Here is a 7,500-nt window from a genome sequence, read left to right on the forward strand (position 1 = left end):
CTCATGATGATCATACTCCCCAGGCTCTGGACTTCTGATTTCACTTTGACTTTTTTGCATAGAACACTCCCTGAAGGTTTTATAGCTCCCATCTACTGTCAGAATCAGCTTCTCTCCTTTGTTGGTATTTCCATAGCCCTGTTTTAAAATCTCATACCATCTTTTAAGAACTATTGAGAAACTTTTCTGGCTTCCACACTGGATTGAATGTTTCCTAAAGGATGAGGTCTTTACCTTGTTCCTCTCTTTAATCCTACTAAAGATCTAGCATAGTTCTGGACACTTAGTCAACCCTCATAACTATTTGGGGCAATTGACCTGAAGACACCAACTCTTTACCCCAAAGGCCATGTATAACCAAGTTATACAAACAAAATAGTAGTAAGCAAAAGATTGAGCTGACAGGTAGGTGCCAGGGAAGTTTAAATGAAATTGTGAAATGGCAATTGCAAAAAGAAGTCGGAGGGCACTGCAGATCAACCAGGTCTTGGGAGATAAGGAGAACGCAGGAAGCAGGTACCTGGAAGCCTGCAAAGGCACCCTGGTGGAGGGAGTCGGGAGGTCTGGCAGCCTGCTCTGTTTACAACAGAAGCTGCCTTTGGGAAGGAAGGCAAAGTGTGTCACTGCAAGCTGGGTAGGACTCCAAGAGTCATTTCCTCCAGTACCTCCCAGATGCCTAGGGTGCAGGTTTTGAAGATGAGAGCAGAAGTGTGCACAACTGAAGCTACCATTCTGTCTTTTGTCAGCTGAGACCTAACAAAAACCATCTAAAATATGCCCCTTGGCTGCTTCTTCCAAACTTTAATTTTCCTGCAAGTATGTGATAATTGAGCTTCTTCTGTGCACAAAGTTATATACGTTGAAACTTAATATATATGAGGAAATCCTAGATACCCTCTTTGTAGAGTTTCAAGACCTCCCTCTCCAAGACTTTCCAAGATAATTCAGTGGTTGGAATGATCCCCTGTACCTGTTAGATTCTGGGCTGAAGATGGGGGCAGAGATGATGTGAACCCCCACCCCGGGCTCACTGGCCCTCTCATCAGTGATTACAGCCCTACCTGCATCTTCAGTGGACCCTGGATCATCATGTCTCTTACGTAGAACCTATGTCTGGACTTTCTAAGATTACTCTGACAGCCCAATTAGAACCATACCTTGTTCTTTTTAGTTGTTGTTGTTGTTGTTGTTTTTTGGCTTAATGTTTGCTTCCTTTGTGCCAAACACAGAACTTGGCAAAAGTAAGATTCTACTCGAGGTCTGTTTACTCCTACCTGCAGTTGTTATGACCATCCATATTTGGATCCTTTAAGAGATTCTTGCAGGTCTGTTTTATTTTTTTTTAATTCAAATTATAGTGTCTGGAGGTTTTTATCTCCAGCCTGACCATCTCATTTGACCTCCAGCTTCATATCTTCCTGGAAGACTGACATCATTTCACTCGAATATCTCATAGGCATCTTAAATTTAACACACCAAACACTGATCTCTTGAGTACTTTCCAGATTTGTCTCCCTCTAGTCTGTCTCATCTACACAAATGATTCCACCATCTACCGGATTCTCGAGCTATAAATCAACTTGAATCTTTTCTTTTCTTCATCCAACCCTGCCTCCTGTTCCTCAAAATATATCCTGAACCTATAGCCTCTTCCCTTTCCTACCCATAATCAGCTCTGGCCTGGGCCCTGCCAGCAGCCTCCCCATTTCCCTCTGCATATCCCCATCTGCCTCCTTTCAGTTCTTTCTCCTTTCTGTAGCAAGAGCATTTATTAATATAAACAGAACCTTTCTGTTACTGGTATAAGATGCCCCCTCCCAAAATAAAATTCTAAGACCCTGCCATTGTCTGCAAAGTCCATAAGGACCTCATTCCCCAGTAGTCTGCCTTCTGCCTGGGATGTGGTCTTCTAGCACCCTGCGCTCCTTTCCTTTTCAAAATATAGCTCCTACCAGTCTCAGTTTGAATGGCACCATCTTAGATTTGCTTTTCTTAACTACCCACGACCCCTCATAGCATTTCTCTCTGTTGTCTGTCTCTCCACTCAGATTGCCAGCTTCACAGGAGCAAGGACCAGGTCTGTCTTATACCTTAGTGTATACTTACAAACTGTTATGATGCCATGACAGAGTAGCCACTCAGAAACATTCATAGTCACTAGAGTGAATTTATGGTCAAGTGTTAGTCTCCCATCCAATGTAGAAGTGCCTTCTATCAGAGTCCTGACACAATCACTGGTCTCTTACTCCATGTCTCCTATCTCAGGGGCCTTCCTCTTTCTTTTTCTTTTTTTTTTGTGGTACTGGGAATGGAACTCAGGGGTACTGTACCTCCGAGCTATACCCTCAACCCTATTTTTTAGCCTATTTTTATTTTTTGAAACAGGGTCTCACTGAGTTGTGAATGGCCTCGCTAAGTAGCTGAGGCTGTCAGCAAACCACGATCCTCTAGTCTCCACCTCCCAAATGCTGGGATTATAAGCATGCGACAACACGCCTGGCATCTTCATCTTTCTTAAGATAGCTAATTCCATTTTCCTTTGGTTTTCATTGCCACTTCTTCATATTGAGCCAAAATGTGTCATAGAGGCTTTTCTCTGTTGGTTGTAGTTCTCTGTCTAAGGACCACATAGTAGATATGTGCTCTGAATTCAATTAAGTCAGTCCTCCAGATATCTGAACACAGTTCTAATATTTCCCTGAAACATACCTCCTTCAGCATTCTTCCACACTTATGATGATGGTTCCAAATCTATGTCATTCTGATCATTCTCAGCTTGATAAATACCATGTCAATATACTATAAAATTGCCATCTAGTACTGAGCACAGTACTCCAAAGGAAACAACATGAAAGAAAATGATCACCTCCCCTTGCATGATTCTTTTACTATTACATATTATATAGAGAGAAGTATATATATATATATATATATATGTTTATATATATTTATATTATATATATTTATTTATATATTATATATTATATATTTATATATTTATCTACCAATAACATACTGATATTGTAAAACTAGAACCACTTACTAGTCATTTTTGCTTGGACTTTTCTTTAAAGTATATAAATCACAATTTAATTAGTAATAATCTAGGAAGAATACCTAATTAACTACAGTAGGAAACTGACTTGCACTTTCAGGAGAAAGAAGAAAATATAAGAAACAAGGTCATCTTGGGAATTTTTTTTTTTTTTTTGGAGGATGGGTCTCTAATATCATCTCCAAGTACAATCTAGAGCTCAACCTATATATTGTGTGATCTTCGGCTAGTCCATACCTCTAATCCTAGATAAATTAGAACTAACAAATGTTTGTCGAGCCTCTACTATGGGACCGGGATATATTGTGATCTCTGTTTGACAAATAGAAATCTGAGGCTTAGCTAAGTTTATTGATTTACATAATGACAAACCATAGGGGTAGGGCTAAGATTTAAATTCAGGATTCCTGACTCCAGTTCAAGTGATCTGTTCTTCAGTAATGATAATGATGACTCAGAGTGAGAGAGACGCGCTTGCACACAGCACTTGATGACCCCACATCCTCACTCTCTCCTCTTCCCCATTCATGATATTGAGGTTGGCATTAGAAATTTCACTTATAGCCAGGCGTGGTGGCGCACGCTTGTAATCCCAGCATTCGGGAGGCTGAGACTGGAGGATCGCGGTTCGTGGACAACCTCAGCTACTTAGCGAGGCCCTCTGCAACTCAGTGAGACCCAGTTTCAAAATAAATAAAAACAGGGCTGGGGGTGTAGCTTGGAGATCGAATGCCCCTGGGTTCCATCCCAAGACCTACCTCCCCCCCCCAAAAAAAAGAAAGAAAAAAAGAAATTTCACTTATGTACATAACCCCAGTGAAACGTTTCCTTCATTGATTCTCCCTCCCCTCCCCTCCCCAGCACCATCCTCTGGACCCCTCGCATCACTCCACTGGAGTTTCTCCTCCATTATCCACAGTACCTCCCTCCTGTATCCCAATTACTCCCCAGCTTCCGCATATGAGAGAAAACGTATGACCTTTCACTTTGCTTTATTTTTGTTCAATTGAAAGCAATGACCTGTCTCTTATTTGCTTATTCGAGCATTCTTCACAGGTCATCAAAACTCGTATTTTTCATAACTTCCCTTTCACTAAAGAAGATAATTTTCTGATCAAGCACAACATAGGTCCCGTGTAATTTGGCACCGGGAAAACTATATTGTCCTATGGAAAGACGGTCTTCAATAACCAGTTGTAACTCAAATTTAAAGATTTTCCCACAAAATTCTAAACAGGATTAATAACGACGATAGCCGCCTATCACTGAAGTTGGTGTTCTGGGGCCCATCTCTGTGAATGTCACACATAAACTCCATCTTGAGGGATGCTAAGGCGCTCTTGCGAACCTTGAGGAAGATAAGAAAACACTCTACCTTGACTCAGTGCACGATTGCTAGGCAGGAGCCGCGAAAATACAAAACTGAACTTCAGATTGGAACAACTGAATGACCCTTATCTTCCCAAGGCAGCATCCCCCAAATGTGAAATCGCTTGACACTGTGTTGGCATGACTTGCCCAAGATAAAGTCCTGACCAGAAGGAGAAATGAAGAAGACAAGAGCAATGTGTCTAGATTCGTCCAACCTAAAGGACTTCATTTTACTCTACGAGGTTGCCCTTCCCATTTATTTGAGTTTTTGGAGTGTCCTTTCTTCTACTGAAGGAAGAGGCCAATAGATGGTAGTTGTTCTCTTTAAACATTTTTTTACTTAGCAGAACTTTCATTGAACTCACATCTATGTTGACTTTGTTATACTAATATTATATTATATATGCACATATAATACATGTATATATAATGTTACACCTATGTCACACTTTTATTTTTTTTCCTCATTCACCAAAACTAGGTGCTTAGAAACTACGGCACGTCTAGAGGATAGCCTCTGCTATCGGGAACCTTTTGATTTCCCAGAAATCCTGGCTTTGTTTTTAATGTAATACTTTTAAAAGGGACTATTTCTAAATCCAACTCATACCTTTAACATCTATTTTGGACATGTTAAACATAACCTTTCCTTAGTAACTCTCACTGTCAATTATCAATGGCATCGGGTTAGAATATAATGATTCTTTCTCATTACATATTAGAGGATAGTTTGCCAGAGCCAGAATAGCCTCACCTTACCCTTCTTTAGCACCATCATTTTTGCCACAAATATAGAAACAAGGAAGAAAGGCAACGAGAGAAGACAAAACCTGCCGTGGCCCCTTCGTGCTATGGAATTGTGAATTAGGAAGCCTATCATGAAATGGCCACAAGGAGACTGTTCCTTGGCTTTGCTACCTTGGAGAATGAAGTTCCATGGTTATTAAACTCATGTGCAAAGAAAAATATTTTTCAAAAAGTAATAGGTGGAGGGACAGGGCTCAGTGAGCACTCGAGGGGGTCAAACAGAATGCTCACCGTGGAAGGCTATGAGACACAGTGCCTGTGGACATAGGCCTTAGTCACCCAGAGCTAATTCGCAAACATGGCCAGTCTGTAGAGGAAAAACTGTAAAACTGTGATAACCACACAGGGATATGAGTATTACATGAAACGAACCATGTTAGGTTTGTCATACAGTGCCTGGCCCACAGTAAGCCCTCCATAAAGCAAACGCTAATCATGATGATCATCCAGTGACCCTATGTGTTTTCTTTGCTAACTTTCTGGCTCATCTCTGCTATATTCCAGAAGAGCTAAGTTTGCAAAACAGCAGAGTTATGAGCCCATAGGTGATATTACATTCATTTGAATATGCAGAATATGAATATGATATTACATAGGGGTATTCAAATCGACTTGTTCATTCACTCATCTGGTCCCAAAAATGTATCTGTCAAACCCCACGGAATTTGAAATACCACATGAGCTACCTGTATTCCATGTTTTGGGGAAGAGTCTAAAACTACAGAGAACACCGTCTCTGCTCTAGAGGGTTGACAATGTATTTGAAGGGACCAGGAAACAAGCCAATGAGCTAGGAAAACATTGCAGCAAAAAGGATCGTAGTCAAGTCCCGAGCCTCCCGGGAGTGGGGCCATTTTCAGACTGTCCCTTATCTGACCGGGCAGTGAGGTGACGAGCACACAGGTATAGGACACAAATCCTTTCCTGCTGCCACTGTGGAGCTCTTCCCATGAGGACCCTTCACTGGCTCTAACAGCTCTTCACAGCCTTTGCACCAAACTGGATTTTGTGTCTGAGCAGAACAAATACTGAAGCTTATTTGTGTGAAGACAGATAAGTGGCCTCATAGTTCACTGCAAAAATAAGAATTAAGAATTTTGGAAACCCCAACCTTTATTCTCTCTTTCATTAACTTCCTGAGCCTCCCTCAGGAAAAAATCCAAGGATGAATGACAGGCCTTTTGGAGGCTGTTCAAGGCCAGAGCCGTTTTTTTTTTTTGTTTGTTTGTTTGTTTGTTTTGTTTTGTTTTGTTTTGTTTTCTGAAAGAGCAAAAGAAGGAAGGATTGATGAGGAAGTTGGCCCATAAAGGTATCTTAGTCTTAAGAATGCATTTCTGGGATCTGTTAATGGAAATTGTTTTCCCAGCTTGAAAACTGCCACATTTAAGTTCCTGTTGTGGGGTAAGTGAAATCATAAATATGAACTCCTTTCCAGGCAGGAAACCAGCACTTGGAGTCACTCTCCTTTGCCTTTGGGGATCCATATGCCACAGTCTAGTTAGCTGCCCAGCGACTGGCAAAAATAAATAAAAGGTAATGGTTGTAGTAAACAGAGTTCCTGTGAGTCAAAAGTGTTTCCCAGGGAGGGATCAACATGCTTCTTATCACACTAATGCCACCAAATAGCCAAAGTTTCGCTCTTTGGAAAACAAACAAATAACAAAGGCAATCAAAATAAATGTCTGCAGTCAATGGTAGGATGGAATGGGAATCTGAAAGTTCCTCCTGGTCAAAGGATTAGAGCAAGAGACCATGGGGACAGGGCTGGATTTGATGGCCCATTTGTCCCCTGCTTAGTGGCCCCAGATACCTACTATCTACATAACTCCTCTGAATCCTTTTTCTTAATCCCATTACTGCTTCATGATAATTTGTGAGCCCATCTCAGCTAAGTTAAATAAAAATTGGGTCTACACTTAAAGTGGTGCTATTGTCAAAAAAAAAAGCCTTAGGGGACAGCTGATCAATGGGAGATAAACACATCTCAAAGTTCTGGATTAGGCATTGAAAGACGAGGTGGAAGTCTGGCAACCAAGTCATCCAGCCATTCATTCATGCCCCAAAGACCCAGCAAATACACCCTATAATCAACCCTCGAACAGGCTCAGTGGGGCAAATGGGAACTGTCAGCACAGGAGTTTAGATGGACTCCCTTGGCCCTTGCAGATGGCCCTGGACAGGTCATATGTACATGTTGTCATTATGTGGTCAGAAACCCCTGCCTTGGGATGTATTGAACACTAACTTGATTTGATGGAACAGGTATC

General features: G+C 41.3%; 1 protein-coding gene across 4 annotated transcripts in view; it reads left to right on the forward strand.

The window, feature by feature from the left end:
- The window catches only part of GRIA1 (glutamate ionotropic receptor AMPA type subunit 1), a gene marked incomplete at its 5' end in the record, with an annotated part of 323,467 nt that overhangs the window by 298,382 nt on the left and 17,585 nt on the right, over positions 1-7,500 (forward strand). The window lies entirely within an intron of this gene.

The sequence above is a fragment of the Muscardinus avellanarius genome (assembly GCF_963383645.1).
Source record: "Muscardinus avellanarius genome assembly, chromosome: 7".
NCBI classification, from domain to species: domain Eukaryota; kingdom Metazoa; phylum Chordata; class Mammalia; order Rodentia; family Gliridae; genus Muscardinus; species Muscardinus avellanarius.